The 19,448-nt window shown below is 37.4% G+C and overlaps 1 protein-coding gene across 1 annotated transcript in view; it reads right to left on the reverse strand.

Moving 5' to 3' along the window:
- Positions 1–18,636, reverse strand: part of LOC127850939 (probable mitochondrial pyruvate carrier 1) — an 89,268-nt gene extending 70,632 nt beyond the window's left edge. The window contains exon 1 of the mRNA XM_052384341.1: positions 18,487–18,636. The gene's annotated coding sequence lies outside the window, so the exon portion shown is untranslated. The remainder of the gene's footprint in view (positions 1–18,486) is intronic.
- Positions 18,637–19,448: the final 812 nt, after the last annotated feature.

Below are 19,448 nucleotides of genomic sequence, written 5' to 3' on the forward strand. Positions count from 1 at the left end.
CTACATCACTCTAGATCATTTCCTTTTACTATGAGGATATAATTATGTTGAAAATGAAGTGGGAGAAGTTATCTAGCATGTATACATTTTTAATTTTCTCAAAGAGCCAACAAATCCAATCAAGAAATTCTTCCCATTCCAACAGTTGAATTTGCAACAAAAACTTGTAGGAACAATTTGTTTCATATAGAAAGAACACAAGTACAAGACAAGTTTGAAACAGAATATTCCAAAAAAAAATTATAAAAATAAAATAATTTATTACAGATACTAAAAGAGCTTTAGATTATAATGTTACTAATTTATTACAGATACTAAAAGAGCTTTAGATTATAATGTTACGGTATGGAAAACAGAGCGGAAAATGAATAAAAGTCAACCATAACGCTTAGTTTTAAGTATGGCTTCCCTCCTCACCAGTGAATGAATTATTTAAAGGTAAAAGATGCATAATAATTCAATATTTTGGACAATCAGAAAACTGAAAGATTTAATCATATGTTTCATTTGATATAGTTTACGTGACTCGTTTGTGCACAATAATCATACAATATGACCTTCTAACATACATGGGCTGGCATGTATATGGACACGGGTTTTTTTTACTAAGAAAGTGACGCAGATATTCGGAGTCTTCCCCTACTAGAATTTTTCCCCTAAAACTACCATTTCCCCTCCAAAAATATAATTTTTCACCAAAATATAATATTTTACCCTCAAAGAAATGTTTTTTTTCTTTTGGGAAGTGGACACTTATCCAATTTGTACCATGTACAACGATCTCGCTCTCTCTCTCTCCCGACGAACACTCAAATCTGGGAATCCCAGTGATTCTATATATAGCTCTTAAATAACGTCATGGAAACCGGGCAACTAATCGTATTAATCATGTGACTATTTTACTGGATTCCTGTCTTGCGCGAGAAGGGTGTTTCTTCAATTAATTACCGGAAACCAGTCGAATTTTCGTCCGGGTTATGTGAAAGCCAAGATATAAACGTTAAAACAGAAAAAAGTCTCACAATTGGCGTTCATACACGAACAAAATAAAACGTTCGGACTCGGAAAATATTAATGGCGTTGACGCATTTTTTAAGAATGAATCATCAAAAACCGTTGAAACCCAGCAGGATATGGAGGTACATGTAATCAACATCGATTAATACTGTCAGATTATTGTGAAAGTGAAAGTAGACAATCGGCAGCTGCCACACCTTTCCCTTCCAATTCCAAGCAGATCTAGATCGTCAACCCAATCATCATGAAATTGAAATCACAATATTGACATCGTTCCCCGGCCCCAGTTGAAAACATTTCCCATTATTAGATCTACCCCTGCAACTTTATTTAGGACTTTGACTTTAATATCATACTTGTTCATGTGTTTAAGAACAAAAAGGTCAGAGACATGCCTCTTTTTCTAAAAAAAACCCTGAAGTCTGTAGGCGAGTTATAGACATTGAAATGAACAGTTTTATTTTTTCCCCAAATATGTCTCTTTCGCGCTCGATTTTCCCCTTTTACCCAGCGTCTTCCCCTTTAAAAAAAAAAAAAACCCTGATGGAAAAAGATGCATGTGGTGGGAGTAGCACACTGAGGTCATTCTCATGCGTCTCACCAATGTGTTATTTTGTAATTTTCAATTTTAGGGAAATTGTTATAAAATTATTTGCTACGTTTGGTTTGTTAACTTAACATTATTTTTCCATACCCTGTATTTTATGCATTAAATAATTACTATGTCCAAGATGAATGTCAGATGGGACATGAAAACCTTTCAACTGTGATCAGTGGACAAAAAAGGATATATATTAGACCAATCTAAGCCTGGGTGGAGTAATGTATGATTATGAGGAAGAAAATTCTTCAAAGTTTCCATGTAAAATGTGTGACTTGGAATTCACTGAATTACAAGAGCAATATTGTGTTTGTGCTACATAAATTTTTCATGTATATGAAATTATTTTCAGTGTAGTGCTCATTAAATAATTGTTTACGAGTTAAATAAAGGTAAAAAAATAAATAAAACATTATTTCATTAAGAAACACTTACTACAAGACAAGCAAGAGAAGGCAATAACCGCAAGAACGCTGCCACATGCCATAATTCCTGAGAGAAATGGCAGGGTTAAAAAAAGTCATTTGTGTTTGTTGAAAAAGACACATGAAATATGGAACTATCCACATAACAGCTTCCTTACTATATGAAACCAGAGAGAAATTCAGAGGGCAGCCTATCAAATCATGGCTTTCAAAAACATCAAGACCATTATACAACCTGTGGTAAATGGTAGTTTCTTTCCATGCAAATAAAGACATACTATATATTTCTTTGAAAACAGAGCCATATTACAAAATAATTGAGACAATCACATGGCAAGGAATGGCTTAGAAAACCATACCATATGCAGTGGTGACACTAAATGACAGACAGTACCTGAGAGAGACTTGATGGCAGCATGCGGATTGATGGATGAGCAGCAACTTGTAACACAGACATGAAGAGAATACTGCTATAGTGATCAGTGTGGAGCGACGACAAGCCGTTATTAATCACCCTGAACCATTACAGTAGTACAGCAAAAATATACATCTTTAATGAAACTCGAAAAAAATCAGATGTCAGCATGTGGCCAAAGAAACATACTACATGCAGTCGTTGCGCTCCATGGAAACGAATCTTCCATCTTTCGCTGAAGAATCAGACTGTAGCAGTCTCCCATAAATCTTCCATAAATTGACCAATCAAATCGCAGCATTCTTTCCAACAACCTTCCACAAAACGCCATCTTGAATTTGCCTGAGAGAAAGCGTTGTTATTGTTTGCGAGCGTTTTTTTGTTAGTTATTTCACTGGTATTTAAACGATCGTTGATCTAAGTAAGTGGGAATTACATCAAAGGTATTTATGTCAATGATCGTTTTTAATGTTAACGTGTCTATTTTTTGTTATCGTCTTTTTTTGGTAGTGAACATATATTTCGGATTTCGGAGTATTTTGTTGTGGTTGCGTGAGAATTCATCATCTAAACAATATTATTGTTAAAATACTGCTTTTAATGTGTGTCTACAGATTATTTAAGCGTGTCTCGTTAAATTATTTACCCCCTTTCGTTAATAAGTTAAATTGAACAAGTGTCTGGCACAATATTTATTTTTAAATATAAAAATTAATATGTGTCTCAATCTTGTGCATGGTTTTCTTATGGAATGTTGTAACATTTACAATCATGAGTCTGCGTCCGAAGTTTGATCGGCTTCCATCTGGCGAGCTGCGTTTGATTACACGAGTCCCAATGATCAGCCCAGGTAGCCTTCCGACTTTAAGCCATGAACCAGATGTGGTAGAAAGAGAGGCTGTGGCTGCAGTTCAAAAATTGGGTGGGGACGTGACCTGCCGCCAACATGTCCTAGGGCAGTACAAAATCCAGTTTGGGTAGTATAGGGGACAGACTTTTCATTGGGTTGTGGAAAACGCCCTGGTATTTGCTGCGTACCTTGTGTACGACTTGAGGAAAGAGGTGCAGGTGAACCCTCCTTTGTCAGCAAACAAGTTTGCCTTAAAGGAGTATGTAACCTCATTCCCACAAGGTAAATTTTATACAGAATGAATAAGTACTTGCTTTATATATATATATATATATATATATATACCGTAGGTTTCCACGTATAGCGCGCAGTGTTTTACCTCCAAAATTCAAATTAAAAAGCTGGTGCGCGCTATACATTGATACAATGCTATTCTGGCTGCTAAATTGGTAAAAAATATGTTGTGTTATCGTAAATAATCAAAATGGCCGCCATGTTTTTTCCAGAAAACTACCACCCTATAATATTACAGACTGAGGGGCCATTGTCGAAACAACAAGAAGTCGCTACTGGTAGATATGAATGCGGTAGAAGAAGTTTTGGTCAAAAATAAATTTGTTTGCAATAAACTTGCGGACATTTCTTTGTTTGTGTTTTTACACTTCTTTATTGATGAATTCTGATGGGGATTGTTGTCGACATTCCGGAGAGCAGGCAAGGGTAGGTGCGAACGAGGTCTTTTTTGCGGGTAACGGTAGGTGTGAAAGGGGGTCATTTTGCACTTCGTAATTGGCGGATGTTATTGAGTAATATGTGCGATGACTTGTTAAGACGCTAATTGACATTTGAGACACTAATTGACACTTGAGAACGTGTAGATGTGCAATTGCATTTTGTGTGTATAACAAGGGCTGTTTGTAAAACATGCATGCCCCCCTATATGGGCTATAAGTTGTAGTAGCAACCATTGTGTGAACTTTGTCACTGTGAACAACGGTGGTGGTGGTGGTGGTGGTGGTGGCGGCGGCGGCGGTGGTGGTGGTTATTGATACAATTGATACAATGCATTACAAAAATGCAGTTAGCCTTACATTTGGTAAAATTTAAATATATTACAAGGGAGGCAAATGCTGTAACAAAAAGAACATGCTAAATCCTTAAAAAGCCTATTTCCAGTAACTGTGACCTTCAACTGTGACCTTGACCTTTGACCTAGTGACCTCAAAATCAATAGGGGTCATCTGCGAGTCATGATCAATGTACCTACAACATGTATGAAGTTTCATGATCCTAGGCCCAAGCGTTCTTGAGTTATCATCTGACAACCACCTGGTGGACGGACCGAGGACCGACCGACCGACAGACCAACCGACCGACATGAGCAAAGCAATATACCCCCTCTTCTTCGAAGGGGGGCATAAATATTGAATGTTCAACAGTGGTGTACCTTAAAAACTGTATCCCTGTCTCCCATGCGACATTCAAATTTACCGGCAATGCCCATGCTTTCCCCGAGGAAAAATCACACAATGTACACTAATTCTTCTTTTCTCACGTTTTTCACGAAATGCACGTGGACTGTTAATCTTTTGCTAGAAAATTACAAAATTGTCAGAAAAGTAGTGCTATGCAACCCATGCTCCTAATCATAATGACGCTTCCTATTTTGAATGCTTAATTAAGCTGTCCAATGCCCTGGATTATTGGATTGTGCAATAGTAAAATGGCGGCCATTTTCGGTCCGATTTGGTGGTTTTATTGTCTTTAAATATTTTTTTCTCCCTTTTTGCATTTAAAAAACAGCCTGCGCGTTAAACACGGGAGCGCGCTTTACGTGGAAACCTACGGTATGTGTGAGACTAATATTCAATTAAACGGAGAATTTTATACTGCATGAATGAGTTCTTGCTATATATATACATGTGTGAGACTTATAAGTAATATTCAATTGAGCTGTTTATAATGTTATTCAATTTAATAGTAGTGGAGTGTTACCTCAATTTTTTATTGTATTTCCACCTATCTGAAACATGTCTTTGTATAAGTTTTTTTTTAATCTTTTCTTCTGATTGGCTGGGATGGCATCGATGGGATACGATGACTAAAGTGCAAGAATACGATGACAACAGTGCGAAAATACTATGACAACAGTGCGACAATACGATGGCAACAGTACGATATGACTATCTCATTGTCGCCATTGTACTATCGCACTGTAAACAGGCAATGTTAACTACTATATAATATTACCTACTAATATTTACCAAAACTTTAAAATACTTTGACAATGACATTTTTTACCTGTTCATTTTTTTACAGTTAGTCATCATCATCAATTGGTCGACAATAAATAACTTCTGAATGTATTTTAAACTAGAAATGGCACGGCAGAGGCCGACGCGTATCCCCACGCCAGTGTTTCAAATAGGTGTGCCCCAGGGTTGGTAATGGGGCCATGCATAGTTGAGATTGACCGTATTGTCATAAGAGAAGTTCAGTATCATTTAGACGTGAATTGGTATAGAAATGAAGAAGTTATAGTAAAAGGTAAAGTCGCTTTAATTTATGCATTCAATTTTTTTCTTCTACATGATGTAAATACATTGAATGTAGATTAAAGCCCATGTTAATAATACTTGCCGACATTTAAAATATTTTTATATAAATTATCCACAGTCTAATTTTATTATTCCCTTTTAACTTGTGTGTGTGTGTGTGTGTGTATTCGTTGTTTATTTACAGGTCACCTCAGGGTCTTCACGACAACAAGCATGTGTCGACCTGCCCTTTTAACTTGACCTTTTCCTCCTTGTAGATGTTACAGGGGGCCACGTGACATGCTGCCAGGAAAGGGCCACAGAGATTTGTGGGAAGTTGTCCACGAACTTCCAGATGTAGCCGGACTGCGGGTCTTCCATCATGCAATAAGTCATATGAAACATTATGTCTCACAAGTGCGTGATTTTTTTTTGTATCATTTGTTTAATGAACATGTAGTACCATTAAGATAAAATATAATATAAGTTGTCTATGAGTATTTAATTTAAAACTTTATGTTGAATAGACAAACTAAACACGCCTTACTATTGTCAGACAGTCCCAAGCCTGTACAAAGTGTGAGGGGTATGCAACTATTTCAAAATCAGTCTTTGTACAAATTGTTTGTTAAATATTTATGATTTTATAATTGAAATAGTGAACATAAAGTTTGACATTACATGTACTAATACACAGTTGTATACAATTGGCTACTGGTAGACAGTTAAACCTGTGTAAGTGATTGAACAAAAATACTGACATGTAATTTGACACCTTATGCAGAACACAAGTTAACTCATTTTAATAATTAAGCATGCATATTTTAACAATGCTTTATATTGAATTCAAATGAATAATGATTGAAAACAAAATCTGATTTGCTCACATGTTCTAACAGGGAATGTGACTCAATGTTATAGTACTTTTATTAGCCAATTATGTTTAATTATGGCTGAATTTCTTCCATTGTTTTGAGAATATAATTTAAGTACGAGGATCTAAACACCAATGCTGAAGATGTTAAGAAAGCATTGAACAACACCAGTTACGAAAATTCAATCGAAGGGGTGCTTTTGGATGAGGCAAAATCCATTTTGATGACACAAATGAGAGGTTAGATATAAGTTTCATAAGTTTTACTTGTGAACAAAGTGTAACATTTGTTATGAGATTTCTTGCTACAATTTATATAAACAATCTCTTGATAAGACGTGTGGCACTTCATGCGGCGTCTTGCTGTTGGGGTCATAACGGACACCCACAGACTGTACGCGACATTTATGGGTCAGCTTTCAGCAGCCATCTTTTGTTGGGACGAGTCTGACCTGAATCTTCTCAAAGAAGCTAAAAGGCAGCAGCTAATACAAGCCAACGTCACGGACCCGTCTGACTCAGATGTCTCTGTCTGTTTAGACCGTACGGAGTTGTCCCTGCACTGTCGTCGGATGACTCGAAGCACAGAGGTCATCAGGGAGCGTATCCAGGCTGTCTTGGAGTTGTTCCGTGGTGACTCAGGCAGGGATACCATGGGTGTACCACTGTTTCATGAGCGTATCTGGGAGCTCTGGAAACAGCAGCAGAAGCATGTAGAGTGCCTCCAGGACCCTAAAGGTGTACAGCTCTACACTCAGACAGGCACGCTGAAGAAGGGTGGCGTGGTGTTGCCTGTGTATCGCTGTGCACGAGGATCTACCTCCTTGGAGTCCTTCCATCTCCACCTACAGCGATTTATTCCTGGTAAGATTTATTTGTGGTCTTTTTTGTGTGTTTTAATTTAAGGTATAAATATATTAATTGCTAGTATAGCCTTTAAGGTACAATGTTATACAGAATAAAACCCCATTTGTTGCATGTTACTAAACCTCAATCATGAAAGATATACCAAGACATGTAAATTAGTTATAATACTACTAATCTCTTGGTGAAACATAATCACTCTGTTGAATAGTGTAACCATTTTAATTAGTAACATTTTGTGTGATTGTTTTGCAGGAACCAGTGCAAGCGCCAGCAACTTCCAGACTTACCTGCTGGAGGGCCTGATGCGCTGGAACGCAGACCGGCAGATTGCCGTGACTGAGAAGGAGACTGTATTGTATGACTCCAGATTGAAGACAGCAGCCAACAGACTGAGTCAGGAGCTTTTCAACAAGGATATCTTCCAGACATTCCAGCCGCCAAACAAATACACTGGTAATTTGAATTTCTATTAGCTATTTTATTCACACATTTCTCTGACATTTATTCTATATTAAACCAGATGTACATTGTGGAGTAAATCAGGCATAATTACAATTTTTATGAGCAGATTACTCCTTGACATGAACCTATTATAGCGCTTAAGTTCTTACATTTTTGTTTTACAGGAGAGCTGATAGGTATCGAATACCTAAACAACCAAACAGGTAAGCCTCTAGGTGCTAAAAACCCTGTAAGTGAGGTGGAGCCTGATGACAGCCTCCTGGATGAGGGCTTTGAGGACTCCGCGGCCATGGATGATAATGATCCAACAATCCACATAGTGGATTCCTTTCTGCCTGCTTTGAGTCGTGAGAGGGCTCAGCAGATCATGCAGCAGAACAGGCCGTCTCAATCAGGTATTGAAGGAGAACAGTGATTATACTTATTTTCATGTTGAAATTAATGGCATGTTTGTGTTACTTTTGTTCAGAAATGTTTATTGTTAAAAAGTTAGAGAGGGTGTTATTGTAGATGTCATAATTTAATAAAACTGTTCTGATTCTTTGAAGAGATGTCAGCAAAGGATGTGTATGGCCAGCAGATGTACAACGTTCCCGCTAAGCTCAAAGCCAAACCTACCACAACCAGTGCCTCTTTAGAAACAACAACAGCAGCTTCTATGACAAGAGCAACAGCAGCTTCTGTTACAACAGCTACAGCAAGTACTTCATCATTATCTGCCGTAACTACCGCTACATCAGCGTCGGCTATCGCTGACAGTTCCCAACGTGTTGAGGATAAAGCTGAGGTAGGTTTTGATGAATGATATAATGTAATAAACTTAGGCATTCTGTCCTATAATGATCACTCATTAATGATTACAATTTTACAATTTCATGTTGATAAATAATGGAAACTAATAACTCAATATAAACATTAATATCTTTGTGTATTTATGATTACACCCATTTATATATCAATTGGTATATTATGGAGTCAGCATTAGAGCTGCAACGATTCACCAACAGCTCGATTCGATTCGATTTCGATTTCAGACACTCCGATACCGATTTTTTCGATTCGATTCATCTTCAAACCTATTTTTATCATATTTTCACTCTTATGCCTCAAAATTAACATTTCTGTTCAAATGTGATTTCAATAAAACACATAAAAAATAATAGCAAATTAGGACTCAATTTTAATATAAAAACTTCTGACAAGAAGATTGTGTTGATTACACAATAATATAAAAAATAAATAAATAATCATAAGGACGTATCTGGAATCAGTTGAATGGTAGTACTATCACTATTACATCTTTACCCAAAACCGCTATAAGCATGTCAACCACTGTGCCATGACAGCATCACCTGTTACCTGTAGGACAAATCACATTCTCTAATAAACTTAACAAAACTCCAACAGAAATAGAACTACTTTTCTGGCTGGCGACTTGAGTAGTTGCACTTGTAAGACCTCTATGTCTTGCTAAATCAACGTTATGTTTGCGTTTGACATATTGCATTAAATTAGATTAGTGGTTGAGCTGGACTTAGTGTACGCCACATCCATGAAGCACAGTTTACACTTTGCTTTATTGGTAGGGCTACCATCCCGAAACCCAAAATACTGCCACACTTTTGATTTTAGCTTCTTAGGCGCATCTGATAATTTCAATTTGTCGGCAACAACTTGTTCAGCCATTTTGACGCTTTTTCCGAAAGTAGACCGTAACCGGCTTATTGATTGGATGACTAAAGTAATAAGCAACCAATCGCGCGCGTCGTAATTACAGGTAAATATAAAACCTACACCTTCCTGTATCAATAGTCAGAATACAGCGCGCTTTACGTATCTATGTATATATATGTATATATGTTAAAGAATCGAGTCGAATTTGGTAGGTTTGGTATCGTAATCGAATCGAAGCAATTCGAATCGATTTTCGATGAATCGGATCGAATCGTTGCAGCTCTAGTCAGCATGTTAAATTGGCTTTTAATTGCAGGAACTGTGCAAAATAAGCATAACACATGTACTTTTAAATTATTAGTGCTCTGCTTATTTTCCATTAAAACATTTCTTTCTCAACTGATTATCCATGCTTTCAGGACTCTATTGGACCAGAAAGAGTTGCAGGTTATGGTCATGTGATGGACCTGGCTGAGTATTTGTTTCATTTAAAAGACAAGGAAAGTAAGGCCATCACCAACGCAGAAGCTGACCACATCGTGAAGCTGTGGTCTAAGATGTCCCCTTACAACCAGTCGCCGTCAAAATATAAGGACCGACATCAGACCCAGCTGATCAAGGGACGCTTAAGAGGTCACAGTGACCTTGACCTTTGACCTAGTGACCCAAAATGGGTATGGCATGTAGAAATCATCAAGGTGCATCTACATATGAAGTTTCAAAGTTGTAGGTGGAAGCACTTTGATTTTAGAGGCAATGTTAAGGTTTTAGCACGACGCAGGCGGAAGACTAGCAGGCTATGACAATACATTGGGTTTTCTCCGAAAACAGCCTTGCTAAAAATTACATTTCGATAGAAAAATATTGCATTATCAAGAGATACAGGTTTAAACAGCTATATTTTACATTCAAATCAATTCTTATACAAAAAATATATATCGACCTCATATTTATAGGAGAAAGTTGCATAGACCTTAGACCTTGAAATATACATGTAACCAGATCATTGAAGTGAGGGACACATGTCTACCTACTGCTGCTTATATTTGAAGTTTTAAACAGTGAAAGCTGTGAAAAGGTATATCATGTTGCAAGCTGTGAAAAGGTATACCTTGTACAGAGAACACCTCGGACGTGTTTTCACTAGGGTCTTACGATTATCATAAGATATAAGTATTGTGGAATGTCGATTGTCAAGAATTATTGCCTCTTGAAGGAGTTGTTAATAGGTCCTAAAAAGTTATTTGTGAGCGTGGTGTTTCAATTGTTGGCGTGATCAACATGATCAAAAGTCTGGATGTTAAGGCAGAAGATGTCGACGCGGTAGCCTCGGGGCCTCCAGGAGCTTCAACGTACGACGTTGTATTCTAGACTGCAGATAAGTTATCAGAATTTTTAATAAGGCAGAAATCTGACTCAATTGAGTTTAAACTACATAAATATGTACTTGAATCTTATGGCAGCCAAGTCGTGAAACTTCGAGTCCATTGGTTGCCAGTTTTTGTCAGTGACAATGTGGTATATGAAATTTTCTCTGACTACAGAAATGTCCTCTCCATTGAAAAGAAAAAATGGAAGTTGAAGGGTTTAAGACAATGACTGGGGTCCGCTTAGAAATGTCTCAGCATGAACAGGAAAACATACCGCACTTGATTAAGATTGAGTGCGGGTCTAAGGCTCTGGTGACCATGCGGGGGCGGCCTCCTCTGTGCCTGAGATGTATGCGTCTCGGGCATATGAGAGGAGACTGCCCGGCACGGTCAAAAAAAGGGGCAGTCTCCGTTTCAGGTGAGAGACCAGTGGAGAGGCAGGGGCCAGCCAAGGCGGAAGAGGGGTATGCCGGTGGGACGGAGTCGTCCTCTTTCAGGTTGGAGGTAGTCCGTAAGAAGAAATCGAGGAAGGCACCAGAGAAACAGGACATAGCCTCTTATGCTTCCCCATCTAATGATCGGACGCCGGCACCGGCCGTTCCGGAAAAGGTGTTGGTTGTGGATCAGGAGATGGAGGCGAGTGAGGCGAGTGTCAAAAGGAAACTAGAGGATGATGACTTTACACCGCTGCCTCGCAACCGAGTGGCTAGCAGGAATGTGCAAGTTGAAAGTGGGGGGTAACAATGGCCTGGAAACAAAACGCATGTTTAATAGACTATGAAATTGCTTATTCTTGTGTCTACTTTTATGTAGTTGTTTATATATTAAATTGCACTTACAAAGGTAGGAACGAAATGAAATGATGTGCATTATGTCTATATTGCCATCTATCAATGTTTCAAGTTTCATGAAAAAATAATAAGAACTTTTAAAGTTATTGCAGGATCCAGAAGTGTGACAGACTCACAGAGCGCAAACCATAAGTCCCCTCCGGTGAAATCAGTAGGGGACAAAAAGCAGCGCAGCCAAAGGAACATCCCTTAACGCAGCCAGAAGACCAGATGGAAACAGAATGGTCAGGGTGGTGGGGTGGTGGTGGGTCTGACTGGTACCTCTTGGTAGTCAAATTTTGAGCTGTGCTTGCTCACGTATCTGATACGTGACCCATGCATGCACGTTTCATAATATTTGAAAAGGTCACGTTTGCCGACACTGTCTATGGCAATTGGGGTACAGCGCTTCAGGGTCTAAAGTCCACGGGCAGGCATGAGCAATCATGGCCTTAGCCCGAACCACAAAACAATACTTTTTTAATGCTGGTATTTCTTTTAAGGCAAGCACTCCTTTATTTTCAGATTTTAATTTTATAAAATAAATAAACTTCTGATCTTTTATTATTTACTGGACATTCGGACCGGCAACAAAGCATTTTCAATCGTACCTTTCTTAAAAACGTTGGTCAGGTCAGACGGTCTGGCACTTTTGAGAATGTCTGGCAAGGTGCATACAGCGATTACGGTAAACAGCACTTTCCCAATTACGAAACAAGAGTGCCAAACTGTCACAAAATACGCCCGTTCAAAGGTTTTGGACACCATGCTCAATGCTTGAAATGCGTTAAGTGACCTCGAGACCTAGTTATTGACCCGGCATGACCCATATTTGAACTTGACCTAGATATCATTTAGATGTAACATCTGACCAAGTTTGGTGAAGATCGGATGAATACAATTTGAAATAGAGTCCGGACAAAGTGGCCCCTTTGAAAATGCACTTATTGACCCTATGACCTAGTTTTTGACCCGGCATGACCCATATTCGAACTTGGCCTAGATATCAACTAGATGCAACTGCTGACCAAGTTTGGTGAAGATCGGATGAATACAATTTGAATTAGAGTCCGGACAACAGGTTTTGGACACCATGCTCAATGCTTGAAATGCGTTAAGTGACCTCGAGACCTAGTTATTGACCCGGCATAACCCATATTTGAACTTGACCTAGATATCATTTAGATGTAACATCTGACCAAGTTTGGTGAAGATCGGATGAATACAATTTGAAATAGAGTCCGGACAAAGTGGCCCCTTTGAAAATGCACTTATTGACCCTATGACCTAGTTTTTGACCCGGCATGACCCATATTCGAACTTGGCCTAGATATCAACTAGATGCAACTGCTGACCAAGTTTGGTGAAGATCGGATGAATACAATTTGAATTAGAGTCCGGACAACAGGTTTTGGACACCATGCTCAATGCTTGAAATGCGTTAAGTGACCTCGAGACCTAGTTATTGACCCGGCATGACCCATATTTGAACTTGACCTAGATATCATTTAGATGTAACATCTGACCAAGTTTGGTGAAGATCGGATGAATACAATTTGAAATAGAGTCCGGACAAAGTGGCCCCTTTGAAAATGCACTTATTGACCCTATGACCTAGTTTTTGACCCAGCATGACCCATATTCAAACTTGGCCTAGATATCAACTAGATGCAACTGCTGACCAAGTTTGGTGAAGATCGGATGAATACAATTTGAATTAGAGTCCGGACAAAGTGATGCCTTCCGCCCGCCGCCCGCCCGCCAAGGGGTTTCACATAATACGTCCCGTATTTTATACGGGCGTATAAAAACTACAAATTTCCCAATTGCTGTCCAAAAAAATCCCAATTTAAGGTAAAAAAAAAAGTATTTTTTTTTTTTGGAAAATGCAACATTTAGTTAGCTTCCTTATGCAGCTCTATGGCTAAAACCTAGGTAAATATAATATTGACAGCTTGAAAACACATAGTTATCAATTTTAAAGTATTTTGGAGCATAAGATCAAATACACCAATTCAGGCTTCCTGAAAAGTCCCCAAAAGTGCCTGTCATTTGGACAACTGGACAGGCTGATGGAAAAGTAAGCCTGTCCGGACAAAAATTCACCTGACCGAACAGCGTGAGTTTATAACTGAAGTATTAATATATATATCATCATATTTATTGCAATGTAAAGCCTGTGTATAAGAACACACGATAAAGTAAAACAAAACACTTGCGTGTTCAAGTGATTACAGTGTATGATGGACAACAGCTTTAAAGCGAGTACACTGTGACTCCAATATAGCGCGGTCAATGGGGTCCAAGCCGCGAAACAGCGTTATAACGGATCCGCGTTATAAGTTTTGAGCTCAGTTACTCCAGGGCGCTATAAAAAAACAGGTATAGAATAGCCTATAATATAGGTCATGTATATTGCCATGCTGTGTTGACGCAAATACATGCATATAAACCGAATCGTATCGATAACAGTATACATACCGCTTTTCTTATGTGCACATTTATCCGATAATCCAATAAAATTGCAACATCACTTAAAAAATAATAATCTTGAACATTAATCACGATATATGTTTAAGAAATTCGTAAACACAACCGTACGCATATATGCCATTTTCAGAAGTGTTAATAGTACAGTGCATTATGGGGCAGAGCTATCATTGGACGAGCGACTTTAAATTTAGATTGAATGCAATACGACTCATGTACAAAAAATTGTTTTATTGCATTATACGCATGCAAAAAACGTGTTTCCCGGGGACTTTCTGATACCCCGCGAAAACGAAAGTGAAACTCTGTTAACAATTACCGGTACACTGCGTTTGCATGTAAATAAATCGTCTGCATTATTTAATTTCTTATACACGAACTGAAAGATTAAATGACATAATACTAGAATGGTAATGAAATGACAGAAAAAGTTGTTTTATACAGTAGGCAGTATATTTAACAGCCGCTCATTTAATATAGTCAAACTGCAACTATATCAAAGTAAGAATGTTTCAATCGCTTTGAATTATTTTAATTGTATAACTATCCCGCTTGCACTTAACTAATGGAAATTATCGTACTGAACCGCTCTGATGAGGAATACATGTAATAAACACTGACACGCGAGTTTTTCACACCTTTATTGACATTACACAACAGATTAACACCAATTAGCTGTCGGTGTTGTTTAACCTCGAGGCGATTATAATCGGTTCAAGGGACGGTTGAATAAAGCAATCAACATGTGATTGCCGCCATCTTTGAATCGTCTGAAAATACATTAAATTGCATAAAACGGATTTGAATCAGAAATCAAATGGAAGGTTGGAGAAAAAATGGGATCCAAGCAACCTCCGCGTTATATTGGATTCAGCGTTATTACGGAGCGCGTTATATCGGAGTTACAGTGTATATACTATTTTTTATATGTGTTTAATTATAATAAATTGATAAAATATGTTACAATAACACAAAATAGGCAAGACAAATTATACATTAAATACCAATTATTATTTCATAAAATGCAGCAAAGACAAATTAGTGCCCCGAGTCGATTGTGACGAACATATTTTCCTACAATAACCGATGCATTCGTCTTTTTATTAGGACCAGAGTTAGTGTTTGTGTGTCGTATAAATAAATATCGTTGCAGAAATTTAAAATGAACCATTAAACTAAGTTTAGATTCACATCGTACATGAATGATATACATGCTGGCGAATTCGACTGTACAGCCGTTTTCGATTTCAGAATTAAATATCTGGCTTATTTCTCATTTTTCAACACATGTTCTTCTGAACTTTTATTTTATTTTATATTGAAAGATATACATAATAAGTTTTTTACACATCTTATATAAATTAATTTATATTTGACAAAATCGTATATACTCGTTTTAAATTCTAGTCAGACTCAAAGCAAAATAACATAACACGATTGGTGTTGCCATTGAAGAACTTAGCAACGACATACGTTTTTCATTTGTAGTTTTTTGTTACAACCATTGTAATTGGATAGATGGTAATATGTCGGACCATTGAAATTGACGTTTTCGAAATAACAATATTTCAAAGGGAGAGCACTTAAGAATTAGTGATGCGTTAGTGTTCTTAATGACAAAAAGGCTTGAAATTCACGAAAAGAGTGATTCTAATGGGGTGTTTTCGTTTTTTTGGCAAGTACCGTATTTTTCGGGGTATAAGTCGCGACTTTTTTACAGGCAAATGTAACATGCGTCGTATGCTCCGGAGCGTCTTATGTATGTACAAAATCATTTTTTCCAAAGTCAGAATGTCAAATTTTTAAGTCAGAATTGCATAAATCCGCGAGTTTGATAACCATTTCCGGTATTTTGTTTCGCTGTTTTTGTAACCTTATATTATTTTACACCGAGTCGGTTACACACTACTAGCGATACTATTGGGGTACTATACAGTACTGTAACATAAATTAAACAACGCAACAAAAAAGTAGTCGTCTGCTAAATTTACTAATTGGCACCCGAAATCATTTAGGATTAACATGTTTAATGTGAAATTCTTCGTGTCTAACTGATAACGCGGCCCGTATCAGCGTTGATTGCGCAATGCAATATACACACTCCAAGAAAGGCCCCGAACTGTTGTTTGTCAATGGGGTGTCAATTAACGACTTAAATTGACTGGCGAATAATAAGTTTCTGTGATCACATTATGAACAGCAATTAAAATGTGTGAATTGCTCAAATTGCGCAATGCAATATACACACTCTAAAAAGGGCCCGAACTGTTGTTTGTCAATTAGGTGCCAATTTAGGGCTTCAATTAACTGGCGAATAATAATTTAGTTTTTGTGATCACAGTTTGAACAGACATTAAACTGTGTGAATTACTCATAATACTAAGACTTAATAAATAAGGAATATTTTATTGTAAAAATGAATCAGATTCATCAAACCAAACAATTTGATATTGGTTAGCCTGTTACACCACACGTCTGCACAAGATTATCACGATACAAATATTTAGCCCTTCTCATAACAGACCTCATTTTAAAGCGAGATTATACGATTTTGTCAAATATTTATTAATTTATATAAAATGTGTAAAAAAACTTATTAAACATATATTGCAATTTAAATTAAAATAAAAGTTAAGAAGAGCATGTGAATCTAAATTTAGTTTAACGGATCATTTTACTTTTCTTTGTTCTGTTAGAAAAGCGCGCGAAAGTTAGCGTGGGTCTATACACTGTTGAAGAAAAAGCAGTGTAGCAAAGAGAATGCTGTATCTTTGACGTTACGCTCATTTAGGTAGTTTATTATTGAAACAGGTAATGTTCTGTGTACTGATTTACAGGAAAATCTGGTCAAGACTGGATTTAATTTTGGCTATTGTGAAATATGATCAGCAGTGTTTAGACTGCGATAAATGGCAAAACGGTTACAAAATGTGCGAATGCAACGGCTTGCGGATATGGTCAATTATTACCGGTAATACATTGTTTTGAATGACGTTTTTGTTTAAACTAATGCTTTCAAATAAATTTAACGGAGAAAATATATAAAGACAATGAACATGTGAGAGGACAAATGAAAGCATCGTTTTAAGATGAATCTTCTATCTGAAATAAAACACGAAAGAGGATTAAACATTTAATGGATTAACATGAATGAATGCATATTTGGGAATATTTCATGATGATTTATGTGCGTCGTGTACGCCGGAGCGTCTTATGTATGGTCTTACATTCCGGTGCGACATATACCCCGAAAAATACGGTATTAGACTTTTCAGTATTTAGTCATAATTTGTTTGGCCTGTCACAAGGACCGGCGATATTAGAAACTTCGCCGGACTGTAAAGAATTTTGCCGGACAAGACCGGCGGTCCGGCCTTTCAGTCTTGTCCGGCTTTTTCAGGAAGCCTGCCAATTGCCCAATTTGACGAGTTTTCACGACTCAATTTTTCCCAATTTTCAGGTTTGAACGACTCAATTTTTCCCAATTGGACCGGTACGGGTACTTTTTCCAATTGGACAAAAAAAATCGCTGGCATATAACATAATATTTAAATTACCTATTAAACTTATTAAATATTAGTAAACTGTATTTTGAGAAAGGCACTTCTTAGAAGTTTATCACAGCAACAATGACATATGGATATCATTAAATTATAATGCCTTCATAAAACACATTGGGAAAGATTTCATCTTGTTATTATAATGTTTCTCAAAGTAAAATGGCAAAAGCCGCATTATGTCCCACATATGCTGCTTTAATCTGACAATGTTGTATCATTAGACAATCTTTTGCTTTTGTCCCACTCCCAGCATAAATGAAATTAGTGAAAAAACAACACGCAATAATTACAACAATATAAGGAACGTTGACATTGAAATGTAGTCTATATAATACAAATTGTTTCTACATATTATGTTGCGTATTAGCAAGCTGGGGAAGTCAATACTTAAACCAGACGCTAAACTTTTTTAACTTTCGATTTTCGATGTCGCGAAATAATATGACACAACGTGGTCAGGCATGTGTTTGTACTTGTTTTGCTTTCGTTAAAATACGTAAAAATTATTAAAAACTTACCTGCATAAATAGCTTCTGAACTCTTTGCTGGAGACATACCGGAAGAGATTTTGAGCCATTTAACCTTCAAATGCAGCAAACTACAATACTGCCTTTCTGGACCCGCCCGAGGTTAGCTATCACTAACGAATCAGAACACTCAATTCTGCAATCGTAACTACTCGGCCTATCTCGGACGAGTTTAAATCAATCGGGACACCTCGGACAATTCCGCCATATCGGCGATCGTCGGTGTGGTGTAGCCCACTGTCCGATGCGTTCAGATTGGAGTTTAAATTAGTGGCTGACAAGATTTTCTTACGACTATCTTCGGAACGCTCCGTGCGGACGATTTTTATTCGAACTCTTTGTCAAATACTTCCGTGTTAACACCATAGGCACTCGATGTCAATGACAATGTTTTTTTTTATTAATTTATTTATTTTTTAGTCACCCGTTGTTTATTATAATGCATGCACAAACTAAATTAATAAAAATCTTCCGACAAAACGTCTTCTTAAAAAAAGATAGTTCGACTATATTAATTTAGTATGTGCATGCAATATAATAAACAACGAGTAACTAATAAATAAATAAATAAATAAAACATTGTCATTGACATCGAGCGCCTATGGTTAACACACTAGTATCACATTGGTCATAAAATGGGTTTAAATGCGCAGGTAGCTCGAGTTTGTAAGCGCGGGTTGACAGGGTGCAGAATCAACGGGGTTTTCAGGGAATTACACACGGGCTGGACAGAATGTAAACACATCGGTTTTACCGGTAGGGGACAATAAAGTACCACTTACCGTCGTCTCAAATTCATTAAAGTTTAATGGTTGAACTCTAAAAAGTCATTTAATATAAGTGTGGTGTTTCTCCTTTTAACAGCTGCAATGTCCCAAAGGGATTGGGAAGGTTTGCTGCGGCCCATTTGATCTGACTTATTTTAAACGGAAGCTTGTTGAGCCACTTG

The sequence above is a fragment of the Dreissena polymorpha genome, chromosome 11, assembly GCF_020536995.1.
Source record: "Dreissena polymorpha isolate Duluth1 chromosome 11, UMN_Dpol_1.0, whole genome shotgun sequence".
Classification (NCBI taxonomy): domain Eukaryota; kingdom Metazoa; phylum Mollusca; class Bivalvia; order Myida; family Dreissenidae; genus Dreissena; species Dreissena polymorpha.